The 14854-nt window shown below is 41.7% G+C and overlaps 1 protein-coding gene across 1 annotated transcript in view; it reads right to left on the bottom strand.

The window, feature by feature from the left end:
- Positions 1-1299: 1299 nt before the first annotated feature.
- The window catches only part of LOC139389703 (leucine-rich repeat transmembrane neuronal protein 4-like), a 29438-nt gene continuing 15883 nt past the window's right edge, over positions 1300-14854 (bottom strand). Inside the window, exon 3 of the mRNA XM_071136601.1 lies at positions 1300-1347. The gene's annotated coding sequence lies outside the window, so the exon portion shown is untranslated. The remainder of the gene's footprint in view (positions 1348-14854) is intronic.

Here is a 14854-nt window from a genome sequence, read left to right on the forward strand (position 1 = left end):
AGTGTGAGTGAGTTCGCCGCTGATCTCTTGGTGAATGCCATGATCTGAGGTCACATTAAAAGGTTTCCATTTCAGTAAGTACACATGATATGTGAGAGACAGAGAGGATCTTACAATCAGAATGAGGATTGGCATGTTTTAAAAACATAAAAATAAAATAAATTGTCATTAATCATGAAAATGCGATGGTTGATCATGATGAATATAAACAATATCAACACAATACTGTACAAACAATGCATTTCTGAAAAAATATGTCAGCTGTAGCCTACACTTGACATGAAAACAATGTTCCTTTTACTCATCAATGTTCTACTTCTCATCTTGTACTAAATAAATAAAACAATATTGCATTGTATTATAATGAACATAAAAATCACTAACATAATAAAATCTCCATTAAAATACATACTTCTGGCAAAGAAATGTCAGCTGTACACTTGACATGAAAACGGTGTGCCCATTACTTACCAAGTTTTCTCTACTCCTTGTGAATAATTTAATTTGAGTGGCTCACTTATTGAGATGAAATCTCTACGGGGACTTGAAAACGCATAAGATCTCTGACTGGCAGTGTTATTTGAAAAAGCAGCACAAAACCTTTCAGCTCTGTTAGTTTTTAATTTGTTCTGCTATTCCATTGCTCATCCTACTGTTTCCCCAGTTATATTTATTGCATTTTTCTATTTAATTACTTACTTAACACAGGGAAGGTTCCAAAACTGTGAGCAACTGAGTCAATAAGTTCAATGAGAGTAATGAATCATGTAATTATTTCCATTTCTCCTCATGATGCTGGACACCATTTCAGTAGCAGAAGGAATGTGATAGTGTATTGGACTATTTTCAGTAATTGTGGATATCAAAGGGTAAAATATGCTCTGCTATCTTGTAACAGTGCTCTCTAATTTCCATTAATGAATATTTACATTTTTATTAGTGAAGGTATAAATTAATTATCTCTATGAATAACAGGTTCTTCAGTCAGAATGTTATCCCTCAGTACAGATTTGCAGCTGTTCTCCCTCACGATCTGCAGCAGTATACAGTACTGTAGCAACACCATGCTCAGTAGCCCAGATGGAGAGGGGAGTGCTTGTCTGGTCTCCCCGTCTGCACAGGCCACTGTTTGGGGGACTGGGGGTCCGTGCGCGTGAATGAGGCGGTGGGCGCAGAGGAGAGACCAGCAGTATGACCTGTCCTGCAACCCGGTGGCCTCAGACAGCCCTGTGGCTGGGAGGGGGGCTCAAAGCCCATGTTGAGGTGCAGCGCCCCACGGGCCTTGCACTAGTCCACTATGGGCTGTTCATACCTGTACAACGTCAGGGCACTCAACTGCTGTGGTACCTGAGAGAACAAAGGAAAAGGATAGGGGGATGGAAAGAGAGAGTAAGATAGACAGGTATAAAAAAACTTTGTATGTTTTTTTTATGTTCAACTTTTTATGTTAGGGTGCAAAGTGAAATAGGCTAGTGTACAGATAAATTGCATGCAAAAATCTCATAATGACAACAGTCCCAAAATGTTAGGCCAGTTTACAGTAGTATAAGGTCCCAATTCAAACAGTCACAGATAAAGGGAAAACCACACTGCAGATTCACTGAAACAATGTTTACGGTGTATTTGAGGGACAGGTGTGGTTTTATGTCAACATCCAATGAGACTGTCTGTGAGAGGAACAGTGTGCAGGTTGTGTCAGTTTTAATGTAGTTAACACCGCCAACACAGTGTTTCCTTTATCTGTTAGTCATTGACAATTGAAATTAATATCAGATTTTCTGGTAAACCTAAAAAAATCAGATTATTGAATGCAATAATTGTGCTCTACTGCACAAAACACATGAATATCACTGAGCTCATTTGTGCAAGGTCATAACTGATTTATCTCAGTCTAAACACTAAAATGACAAATGTACTGTATGTACCACAGTGCAAAATACATTAACAGAAGCATGCAGGACCATCAATAGTAGTAGGGCACCCACTCAGCTAAACTGATCTGCAGTATACAGTGTGCAAGATTAAAGCCTTAAGCAAGAGTGCATACATACTTGCTTTCACTCTTTTAAATGGAGTCTTGACTCCATTAAGCAGGGGGCTCTTGTTAAATTGCAAGCACTTTGCTGATTCAAAGGCCTCTCTCACTTTTATGTACTACAGTTCTGTGAATTATGTTTAATTAAATCCGATCAAACGGTATAAATGTGGCATTAAATATTGAAACTAATATCACAATATTTAATTGATTCTGTTAGTAGTACACACACACACACACACACACACACACACACACACACACACACACACACACACACATAACAGAAACAAAACAAAATGTGGTAATCATTTGAAGAGACTTTTGTAGCCTACACTGCTTTATATTTGAGATTTTTTTACTTCTGAGCTGGTCAACCTCGCAATGGCCCCAAACACTGAATGAATTACATTTGTATAGCATTGATTATCACTTCCCCAGCTAAGCTCTCAAAACTATTTCTTTACACATCTGGATGTTTATTGAATGTAAATAGAATATAATCTTGATTGCAATACGATTTCCTCTCTAAATTGATGCACTATGGTGAGGGCTTGAGATCTCTGTTCCCAGAATTAGTTTATGTGGATTAAGCCATACCTTCTTCAACTAGAAGTAAAATACCTAATATATGAACATACACTTTACAATGTTGTTGTGGAGACATTATTGCTCATTTGATAACCGCCTGAATCAGTTTTCAAGCTTTTTCCATCTTCAAGCTCCTGAACCTAGCTTGATCTTTGGGGAACTTAATATTCACAACCATGCCCAGAATGTTAATATATTCAGTAGCTGTATCTATGAAGGATTCACAACAAATTGTCAGCAGAATGACTCGTTTTAGGAAAAAGTTTCCTAATTAGTGTAATGGGAAGAGCAAAATGTCTGTGTGAAAGCCTTTAAATTAGCTTATGGCCCTATAGTGTTGAGGAAATTGCCCCCTTTCTCTGTTAACAGCACAAGACAGGAAGGGGGCCATAGCTTAAAACAGCTCTTTTAAAACAGGCCTGGTCTCCGGGTAATTTTCAAATTGTGTAAATCCCAGTAGGTGAAGTTGCCACGATTCTATTCTGGCAGGTCAGCAACTTGGATTTCCCAATAGGACTGTGAACGTTTTAGTGTTAATTAGACCTACATTTCAATGCATCTGGTCAATGTTCATGTTGCTTTGTGAGCATAATAGATACTGTACTCCACACTTTAACAGTTGAGAGGCAACTATCAGGGAAGAGCACCAAAGTGTGGGGGGCACAAGTCAACATACTTTGGCAACAAGGCCTTAAACTTTTTGTGATTAACCTAACTGATCAGAAATCCTAGATGTGTTCTGTGTCAAACTCTGTTTACAACCATAATGTGCTCGCACTATGCACTAATGCAGAAAAAAATGACAATGACATTTAGCTAAATGGGATTTAAGTTGTACCACTTGACTCCTGTCCTCAACCACAAAAACACTGGGACCTCAGCTCTAGGATCTATTCGAGAAACAATCAAAACAACACTGACCAGACAGACTTTTTTATTTTACTTCGTAATGGATTGAGCGATTTGATGTTGTCTTATGAAAACATCCTCCATTGTGGTAGTCAGTTTGAAGATCTCCTTCCCTGAACCCCTTTCTGAAAATAGGATTAAATCCAGGTCTGAGTGATGAATATTTGAAAAATAAAAGGCTTTTTGGCTCGCCGGTGAGCGTGTCCGTCCAGGTTTAATCAGGTATATTGGGAAGGAGCTGGCTGTTATGGTGGGATCTTTTAAAGTCGTGACTCATATGGCTAGCATAGCCTGGGCAGCAGCCAACACCATGCATTAAAGGTTAAACAGCGCAGACAGAGGAGTTTGCTTTAGGCCTCCTTGATGTCTTCCCTCAACAGAACGTGGCTGAAGAAGTCTTCTCTGATTCACATTATAACACAGCAAAAACATAAATAGCCCTAGATAGATGAACACCCTGTAAAACACTTCTCTCTATTAATAGCTATTTCTAAGCCTGAGCCTCTCCTTTACTCTATATCAATTTAAGACATTTAAATTCAAATCATTTTTTATTTTAATTGAGTGGGGTACCCCAAATGTATCTCCTTACACTGACCACTAGGCTACTCTGGTCCCCTAGTACACTGACTAGTACATTCGTCAAGATATGTCCTATATGACCATAACAAACCATATCAAATAACTAAATCCAAGCACTGCAAGTCACATACTGTAGGTAGGATATCGCAAGATTTGTTCACCAACGTTCAAACATCTTGCAGAAAAGCTGAAAGAGGATTTTTTTTTTTTTTTAAGATTAGGAGTTAATCATCATTATATAATATAAAATCCTAGTTCTGTAGCTTCATCAATGGACTTATACAAAAACCTGAAGAAGGCCCCTTCTCTGTCACTCTCTCCCTTAGTCCCTTTTTGGAAAGACGGACAAACGTAATTAAGAAGACGAGTGCTGAGGATACCAAAGAGAACAGGCTATAAACACTTAGGTCAATGTGCACCGCAATTAAATCAATTTTCCAAGCTATTAGGTTTGGATTGCTTATCAAAGCATTCACTCAAGTTTTTCCCCCTTTGCACTGCTCTGAATTGGGGTCAGGCTGAAAAAGAATGATTTCCCATTAGGATACAGACAGCTGCAGTGTGCCAGCATGGCCCAGCGTCAATCTCAGACTGCCGTGGGTAGCATGAGCCCACGTTGGCATATTAACAACATCCTCAGGCTGGGCCTTCTCCACGTCAGCTGGATAATTCACTCAGTGGTCTATGTGATCCAAACATAGAGCATAGACAGGCTGCTATCATCATCTCTGGTCATTACATGGGCCCTGAATGGCATGCTAATGACCCAAGGGCCTGTGCTTCCATAGATTGACTGCATAATGAAGTGAAGGTAGTCTAATTAGAAAGAAGATGATAAAGTTTGACTCAGCGTCGGACAGGGAAGACCACAGAAGTTGTAACTTCACTAACTACCACAGGATATCATGTTTCAGCTAACAATTCAGATAATAGTTTGATAATAATCATTTAGGGCTGAATCCTATGAACAGAAACAAAACAATTTGCACAAATGGCATGCATGCATTGACATCAATGCATGATTTATGTTCAAGTCTAAGACACACACAAGTAAGTAAGCATTTAGCCTTTAATGTTAATCAATTGAGTATTTCAAAACTACTAATAGACATTCCATTTGACATAAACATACATAACTAAATACTGTAGTTGCTTTTGTCTGACATCTACCCAGTTGTTAAACTGCCTTGCCATAAAAAAATTGAAGCAAAGCCAAATCAGTACAGCAACTTCTCCATCCTAATACTGCAAGCTCTAAAGATTCAAGAAAAATCCTCTTTTACATTTTAAAAAAAAAATTCACTATGTAATTACATTTTTATTTGAGAAGTGTTTTACTTACATAATCCTTCAGATGTAGGGATTTATCTTCCCCTAACGCTGCTCATCCTATTTTCAGCTCATCAATGTTGTCAACGCATGCTCAGATGATCTGGAGCTGACCATCGATGCTACTCTGGTTCATTATGGGTACTTTCTGATGTCTGAAGCCAGACAAGTCACCGAGCATACGTATCGTATGCACAAACACCCTCACAAAGACACACTCTCAATAAATCTGGTGTCTTTGTATCAAGTAGTAATGAAAATAGTCTCAATCTTCAAAACACTGATAAATATTTAATTAAGCAGATCATGGCAGCTATCATTGTTATAGTTAAAAGGGTCCCAGTGAAATAATTCAAAAGGGTGTTGTTCTGTGCGAATGAACTCTCTCTAATGCTGTTCACCGTATTTCCAGCTGACCAACGATGCTTATAGGACAGATGGCTTTGCTTCATTGTGTGTGCTTTTCTGATGTCTGTCATCAATATGCATTGCACTCTGAAAGTATTCAGACCCCTTGACTTTTTCCACATTTTGTTTAATTACAGCCATGCTCTAAAATGTATGATTTAGTTTCCCCCTCATCAATTTACACACAATACCCCATAATGGCAACGTGAAAACAGGTTTTTAGAAACGTTTGCTAATTTATAAAAAAATGTAAAACAGAAATACCATATTTACATAAGTATTCAGACCCTTTGCTGTGAAACCTGAAATTTAGGTGCATCCTGTTTCCATTGATCCTCCTTGAGATGTTTCTACAACTTCATTGGAGTCCACCTGTGGTAAATTAATTTTATTGGACATGATTTGGAAAGGCACACACCTATCTATAATGTCCTACAGTTGACAGTGCACGTCAGAGCAAAAAACAAGCCATGAGGTCGAAGGAATTGTCTGTAGAGCTCTGAGACAGCATTGAAAGTCCCCAAGAACACAGTGGCCCCCATCATTCTTAAATTGAAGAAGTTTGGAACCATCAAGACTCTTCCTTGTGCTGGTAGCCCGGCCAAACTGAGAAATCGGGGGAGAAGGGCCTTGGTCAGGGAGGTGACCAAGAACCCAATGGTCACTCTGACAGAGCTCCAGAGTTCCTCTGTGAAGATGGGAGAACCTTCCAGAAGGACAACCATCTCTGCAGCACTCCACCAATCAGGCCTTTATGGTAGAGTGTCCAGACGGAAACCACTCCTCAGTAAAAGGCACATGACAGCCCACTTGGAGTTTGACAAAAGGCCTGAATGCCAATCATCACGTCTGGAGGAAACCTGGTACTAGCCCTACGGTGAAGCATGGTGGTGGCAGCATCATGCTGTGGGGATGTTTTTCAGCAGCAGGGACTGGGAGACTAGTCAGGATCGAGGGAAAGATGAACGGAGAGATCCTTGATAAAAACCTGCTCCAGAGTGCTCAGGACCTCAGACTGGGGCAAAGGTTCACCTTCCAACAGGACAACCACCCTAAGGACACAGCCAAGACAACGCCGGAGTGGCTTCGGGACAAGTCTCTCAATGTCCATGAGTGGCCCAGCCAGAGCCCGAACGTGAAGCCAACCGAACATCTCTGAAGAGACCTGAAAATAGCTGTGCAGCGACGCTCCCCATCCCACATGACAGAGCTTGAGAGGATCTGCAGAGAAGAATGGGAAAAAATTCCAAATACATGTTTGCTAAGCTTGTAGCGTCATACCCAAGAAGTCTCGAGACCGTACATGTAATCACAACCAAATGTGCTACAACATAGTACTGAGAAAGGGGTCTGAATACTTATGTAAATGTAATATTTCAGAACAAACATGACGCACCATGTGGACAATGATAACAGCAAAACATATACTCAGTACTGGAAAGTGAATGCCCATAGAAGGGTTCATACACATTTACCAGCCATTTGCAATTCAAACAAGCTATGACAAAATGAATTATATTTCCCCTCTAATTATTTTTCATGTCCAAACATAGGGCAGAAAGCCCTGCATGCTGTGCTTGCCCTACCCTCTCACTGTCTGAAATTGAGCACTAACAGAGTGTGAGAAATCACAGTGTGCAATTCAGAAATTATGCAAGAACATGCTGTTAATCTATTCTCGGCTTATTGCTGTAACAGCGTGAGCCAACCATTCCTGAGTTAAGTGTTAATATGATATTACAAAATGTTGAACGACATAAGTAAAATCCTTTGACATGAATATTAATGTTATCAATATTATTAATATCCTGAATAGTGCGTGAAATTTCAGTTCATCATACCAAAATAACAATACAATAAAATGATACAAATCATGTAAGACAGATAATCTGTTTTACATGATTTGATACAGACCTCATTTCAAATACTATTTCAGGTATTTCAATTACTTTTCAATATATTTCAAAACAAGTATTCAGATAACCTTTATTTAAAAAAAAACAAGTAGTTGAATATTGGAATGTACTTGGAAATCAACTTAGATTTGAAAATACACAAATACACTGACTCAAATACACTCCCATCCATTTAACCCAGGTATCTGAAAATAGTATTTGAAATACGTATTTGAAAGAAAATAAATACTTTCAAATATAATTTGGTAGACTATTTGGTTTTTACAAATAACCATTCAAATGCTCAAATAAAGGTACTTGTTTTGGGCTGTGCATTTAAAAAAAAAAAAATTAAATACAGAGAAACTAATGTTACAATAGTACAGTACATGGTTAGGGAATAGCTTTGTTTTCCATTCTCCAGAAAGTGCACTCCTTCTCCCTCTCTCACTAAGAAAGAGAGTAGGTTTCAATACTTTCGGAGGAAACAAGGGGTGAAGGTCTGTAGTGTATGCATGGAGAAAAAACAGCTGAATGCACATTAGTGTGCCAGGAACAGACCATTTCATTTCCTAATGTATTTCTATGGTTTATCAGGCTGGCTGTCTCTGGATGGGATATCAAGCTAATGTTGCAAATCAGAGATACTTTAGTAAGTGCAAAATGATAAGTAAATAACCAGTAGAAACATTAACTTCTAAGGAATAATATTAATGCAATCCCCTCTGTTCTGGCTGAAAGAGCACTGGTTGTGGTTGACTATGATCTCTACTTGTTCAAATAAATGAGGGAATATCTCTCCTATGATAGAAGCTTCTCTAATACGGTATACAGATATAACCTGGATCTGCAGCTCGTCAGATGCACTGTCAATAATCACCCTTTGGATAAACATTAGAAAGGCTCTATGGTTGGTCAGTAGGCAAGGTCATGAACTTGTCAGTGTCTAAACATGGGTCAGAATATCTTGGGGAAATCCACATGAACATCACTGTCCTCTGAGACAAGAAAGGCTGTTGATTGAAAAGAGAGAAAGGTGAAAAGATAAGATTAACTACAAGCCATTGAGAGCTAGAAATGATTTTGAAAACAGTGGTACCCACACATGCCTTCTTTAGAAAATAAGCCATTTCAGTTGCAGAGGATAAGGAATGACTCTCTGGGTGAGTCACCATCACTAAACACTACTACACAGCTAAACTAAACACAGCTACACTACCAGTGCTCTCACAGTGTGACAGGCTCAGGCTCATCACATATTATTCACAGAGCAAAGGGGTAAGAAAGCTAAACTCCAATGCTCTGATTAATCTAGCATAAGGCATGCACACACAAAAAAATGGAATGAACAGATTAAAGAGATTCTCCGGTACTCTTGTATACTTTTTAGCCAGTAGATCTGAAAGTAGCACTCACGAGCCAAAAGTGGTCCCCAACAATTGCGTACTACGTCACATATGTGCAGACATTTGGGCAACAACAGGGTAATAAAATTAGATTCCTACATCTGCAAAGTATTTATAATCACTGCAAACTTGTTTAACAGATCAAATAAAACTGGCTTTTTCAAGAGGGCACAAACACATTGCTTTTTCAATTTCGGTGGATTCAACCCTGCTCAAGGTACAATGACTCTAGTCAATAACTCTCTTGTAGAGTACATTCTCTAGCCATCCTACCACTATGTTGAGAGAATAGAAAAAATAAAATCATTTGTTGCTTAATTTTTGTTTTTGATTTCCACCTGCCCTGCAGTAGAGATACATTTAGAAGAACGGCTGGTTTGGGCCATTTCCATGGATCAGTTTGGGCCATTTCCATGGATCAGTGGATATTCTGTAATCTAAAATGAATCTCCCGAAGCAGTTACAGTGCCTTCAGAAAGTATCCATACCCTTTGATTTATTCCACATTTTGTTGTGTTAAAGCCTGAATTTAAAATGGATTAAAATAGATTTTTATACCCTCAATACCCCATAATGACAAAGTGTAAACATGTTTTTAGAAATCTTAGCAAATGTGTTCCAAATTAAATGCAGAAATATTGAATTTACATAAGTAATCAGACCCCTGGGTCAATACATGTTAGAATTACCTTTGACAGTGATTACAGCTGTGAGTCTTTCTGAGTAAGTCTCTAAGAGTTTTGCACACTATTTGTTTTTCAAATTCTTCAGGCTCTGTTAAGTTGGTTGTTGATCATTGCTAGACAGACATTTTCAAGTCTTGACATCGATTTTCAAGCCAATTTAAGTCAAGACTGTAACTAGGCCACTCAGGAACATTCAATGTAATATTGGTAAGAAACTCCAGTTTGGCCTTGTGTTTTAGGTTATTTTCCTGCTGAAAGGTGAATTTGTCTCCGAGTCTGTTGGAAAGCAGACTGAACCAGGTGTTCCTTTAGGATTTTGCCTGTGCTTAGCTCTATTACATTTATTTTTATCCCAAAACATTCCCTAGCCCTTGCCGATGAGAACTATACCCATAACATAAGGCCACCACCATACTTGAAAATATGAAGTGTGGTACTCAGTGATGTGTTGGATAAGCCCCAAAAACTTTGTATTCAATACATAAAGTTATTTTCTTTGCCACAGTTTTTGCAGTTTTACTTTAGTGCCTTATTGCAAACAGAATGCATGTTTTGGAATATTTATTTTCCAGGTTAGTATTGTGTAGTAACTACAATGTTGTTGATCCAGCCACAGTTTTCTCCTATCACAGCCATTAAAACTCTGTAACTGTTTTAAAGTCACCATTGGCCTCAAGGTGAAATGCCTGAGCGGTTTCCTTCCTCTCTGGCAACTTAGTTAGGAAGGACGCCTGCATCTTTGTAGTGACTGGGTGCATTGATACACCATCCAAACTGTAATTAATAACTTCACCATGATCTGCTTTATTTTATTTTTACCGACCTACCAATCGGTGCCCTTCTTTACGAAGCATTGGAAAACCTCTCTGATCTCTGTTGTTGAATCTGTGTTTGAAATTCACTCCTCGACTGAGGGACATTACAGATAATTGTATGTGTGGGATACAGAGATGAGGTAGTCATTCAAAGATCATGTTAAACACTATTATTGTCCATGCAACTTATATGACTTGTTAAGCACATTTTTACTCCTGAACTTATTTAGGCTTGCTTTTACAAAGGGGTTGAATACTTATTGACTCAAAACCTTTCAGCTTTTCATTTTGTAATTAATTTGCAAAAACATAATTCCACTTTGACATTATGGGGTATTATGTGTAGGCCAGGGACACAAAATCTCAATGAAATACATTTTAAATGCAGGCTGTAACACAACAAAATGTGGAAAAAGTTAAGGGGTGTTAATACTTTTTGAAGGCACGGTATAAGAACAAATGGACAAATTAACAAATCTCTGATGCATTGAAGTTATCAACAAGGACAAGACAGGGATGCCCTCTGTCCAGTTATTTATTTTCTTTGACCACGGAACCTATAGCATAAATAATTAGAACTCATGGCTCAATTCGGGGAATAGAAATTGGTGGAGAACAACATGTGATATCATTGTATGCACATTACAAGTGGCTATGCTAAACATAAAAGTGATCCTTTGAAACAAGTCCTATGCACTAAATGTAGAGTTATTTGGCAACTTAAGTTGTGAATGATGCAAACCTTATGTCACGACTTCCGCCAAAGTCGGTCCCTCTCCTTGTTCGGGCGGTGTTCGGCGGTCGACGTCACCGGCCTTCTAGCCACCGCCGATCCACTTTTCATTTTCCATTTGTTTTTTCTTAGTCTTACACACCTGGTTTCACTCACCTAATTACCTGTTTATTATTTAACCCTCTGTTCCCCATGTTTGTTTGTGAGTGATTGTTCTTTGTAGATCAGTCCGTTATTGCCTTGTATTTTTAGTAAAGTACGTTGATTACTAATTTCTGCTGTCCTGCGCCTGACTCTCCAGCTACACACAGGACCCCATTACAGAATCCCTCACCAACCCAATGGTGTCAGTAGAGGAGCGCGTCCAGCAGCACGCGACCATGTTGCAACGTCTGGGCACCACCATGGATTGCGTGCTGCAGACAATGGATCGTTGGGAGAGAGGAGGAGGATTTCCAGTGCCTCCCCCAGCCCCACTGCCACCGTCCCCACTGTCCACCTCTCCTTCACCCGGTCCCAGTGGGATTCGGTTCGCGCTCCCGAGGGAGTATGATGGGACGGCTGCCGGATGCCAGGGGTTCCTACTACAGCTGGAGCTCTACCTGGCGACCGTCCACCCGGCTCCTTCGGGACGTGAGAGCGTGTCCGCCCTCGTCTCCAGCCTCTCAGGCAAAGCCCTGGAGTGGGCCAACGCCGTATGGAGTGAGGGAAACACGGCGTTGGACCATTACACAGAGTTCACCCGCCGCTCATTTCTGCTGTCCTGCGCCTGACTCTCTACACCAGCTACACACAGGATCCCATTACACCTTAGAATTTCTTAGAAATTCTCCAGACCTGAACCCAATAGAAAATCTTTGGAGGGAGCTGAAAGTCCGTATTGCCCAGCGACAGCCCAGAAACCTGAAGGATCTGGAGAAGGTCTGTATGGACCAAAATCAAAATCCCTGCTGCAGTGTGTGCAAACCTGGTCAAGAACTACAGGAAACGTATGGTCTCTGTAATTGCAAACACAGGTTTCTGTACCAAATATTAAGTTCTGCTTTTCTGATGTGTCAACTACTGCAAATTAAATTACAAAATGCATATTAATTACTTAAAAATCATACAATGTGATTTTATGGATTTTTGTTTTAGATTCCGTCTCTCACAGTTGAAGTGTACCTATGATCAAAAATTACAGACCTCTACATGCTTTGTAAGTAGGAAAACCTGCAAAATCGTCAGTAAAAAATCCCCACTGTATATCTGTGTTTTCTGTTTGTCTGTTACCAGTTCCTCTTGTATTGTCAGGTCATACCAGCGTTTCCCGTTTTTTCTTGTTCTCAAGTTTTTGTTTCTAGTCTTCCTGGTTCTGACCTTTCTGCTTGTCCTGATCCTGCCTGCCTGACTCTGAGCGGGTTTACAAACCTCTGCCCGCCCTCGATCTGCCATTTGCCTGCCTCCGATGTTTTAATAAATGATCTGCAAATCGTACTAGCCGCCTCCTGTGTCTGCATTTGGGTCTTATCCTGAGTCGTCACAATGCGTTTGGGTGTTTTGAATTAACCATCACCTTAGAAAGCGCTGTCCATTTCGTTGTGTTTGGCTTTTAAACAACATCAACAAAGACCATGTTTTACACTCAGCTGTTGAACTTCTTTCTTCAAATTGATCATCATTTTGATTTGTACTTAATGTTTTGTACACTCAGTGTATGTGTATGTCACGCCCTGACCATAGTTTACTTTGTATTTTCTATGTTTTGATTGGTCAGGGTGTGATCTGAGTGGGTATTCTATGTTTCATGTCTTGTTTGTCTATTTCTATGTTCAGCCTGATATGGTTCTCAGTCAGAGGCAGGTGTTCGTCATTGTCTCTGATTGGGAACCATATTTAGGTAGCCTGGGTTTCACTGTGTGTTGGTGGGTGATTGTTCCTGTCTATGTGTTTTTCACCAGATAGGCTGTTTAGGTTTTCGTTACGTCCGTTACGTTTTGTTTTGTAGTATTGTATTGGAGATTCGTGTTTCGTATTATTAATAAACATGGATCGTAAACCACACGCTGCATTTTGGTCCGACTCTCCTTCGTATGAAGACGAAACTCGTTACAGAATCACCCACCACCAACGGACCAAGCAGCGTGTCAACAGGCAGGAGCAGCGCGAGGAGAAGCGCAATAAGGATTTCTGGACATGGGAGGAAATCCTCGACGGGAGAGGACCCTGGGCTAAACCAGGGGAGTGTAGCCGCCCAAAGGTGCAGCAGGAGAAGAGGCAACAGGAGCAGCCCAAAGAGGAGGTATGGACATGGGAGGACGAATTAGAAGGAAGAGGACCCTGGGCTCAGCCAGGAGAATATCGCCGCCCCAAAGAAGAACTGGAGGCGGCGAAAGCTGAGAGGCGCAGATATGAGGAGGCAGCACGACGTAGCGGATGGAAGCCTGAGAGGCAGCCCCAAAAATTTCTTGGGGGGGGGGCTAACAGGGAGTATGGCTATGCCAGGTAGGAGACCTGAGCAGACTCCCTGTGCCTACCGGGGGGCTAGAGAGACCGGACAGGCACCGTGTTATGCAGTGGTGCGCACGGTGTCTCCAGTGCGGGTGCATAGCCCAGTGCGGTATATTCCAGCTCCGCGTGTCTGCCGGGCTAGATTGAGCGTCGAGCCTAATGCCATGAAGCCGGCTCTACGCAGCTGGTCCCCAGTGCGTCTCCTTGGGCCGGCTTACATGGCACCAGCCTTGCGCTCGGTGTCTCCGGTTCGCCTGCATAGCCCAGTGCGGGCTATTCCACCTCGCCGCACTGGCAGGGCGACCGTGAGCATTCAACCAGGTAAGGTTGGGCAGGCTCGGTGCTCAAGAGCTCCAGTGCGCCTGCACGGTCCGGTTTTTCCAGTACCACCTCCACACCCCAGCCCTCCGGTAGCAGCTCCCCGCACCAGGCTTCCTGTGCGTGTCCTCGGCCCAGTACCACCAGTGCCAGCACCACGCATCAGGCCTACAGTGCGCCTCGCCTGTCCAGCGCTGTCGGAGCCCTCCTCCTCTCCAGCGCTGTCGGAGTCTCCCGCCTGTTTAGCGCTGTCAGAGCTTTCCGCCTCTACAGCGCTGCCGGAGTCTCCCGCCTGTTCAGAGCTGCCAGTTAGCTTAGAGCTGCCAGTTAGCAAGGAGCTGCCAGTCTGCAAGGAGCTGCCAGTCTGCAAGGAGCTGCCAGTCTGCATGGAGCTGCCAGTCTGCATGGAGCTGCCAGTCTGCATAGAGCTGCCAGTCTGCATGGAGCTGCCAGTCTGCAAGGAGCCGCCAGAGCTGCCTGTCTGCAGGATGCCGCCAAAGCTGCCAGTCTGCAAGGAGCCGCCAGAGCTGCCAGTCTGCAAGGAGCCGCCAGAGCTGCCAGTTAGCATGGAGCAGCCAGGGCCGCCAGTCAGCATGGAGCAGCCAGGGCCGCCAGTCAGCATGGAGCAGCCAGGGCCGCCAGTCAGCATGGAGCAGC

Source organism: Oncorhynchus clarkii, chromosome 30 (genome assembly GCF_045791955.1).
Source record: "Oncorhynchus clarkii lewisi isolate Uvic-CL-2024 chromosome 30, UVic_Ocla_1.0, whole genome shotgun sequence".
In the NCBI taxonomy this organism is placed as follows: domain Eukaryota; kingdom Metazoa; phylum Chordata; class Actinopteri; order Salmoniformes; family Salmonidae; genus Oncorhynchus; species Oncorhynchus clarkii.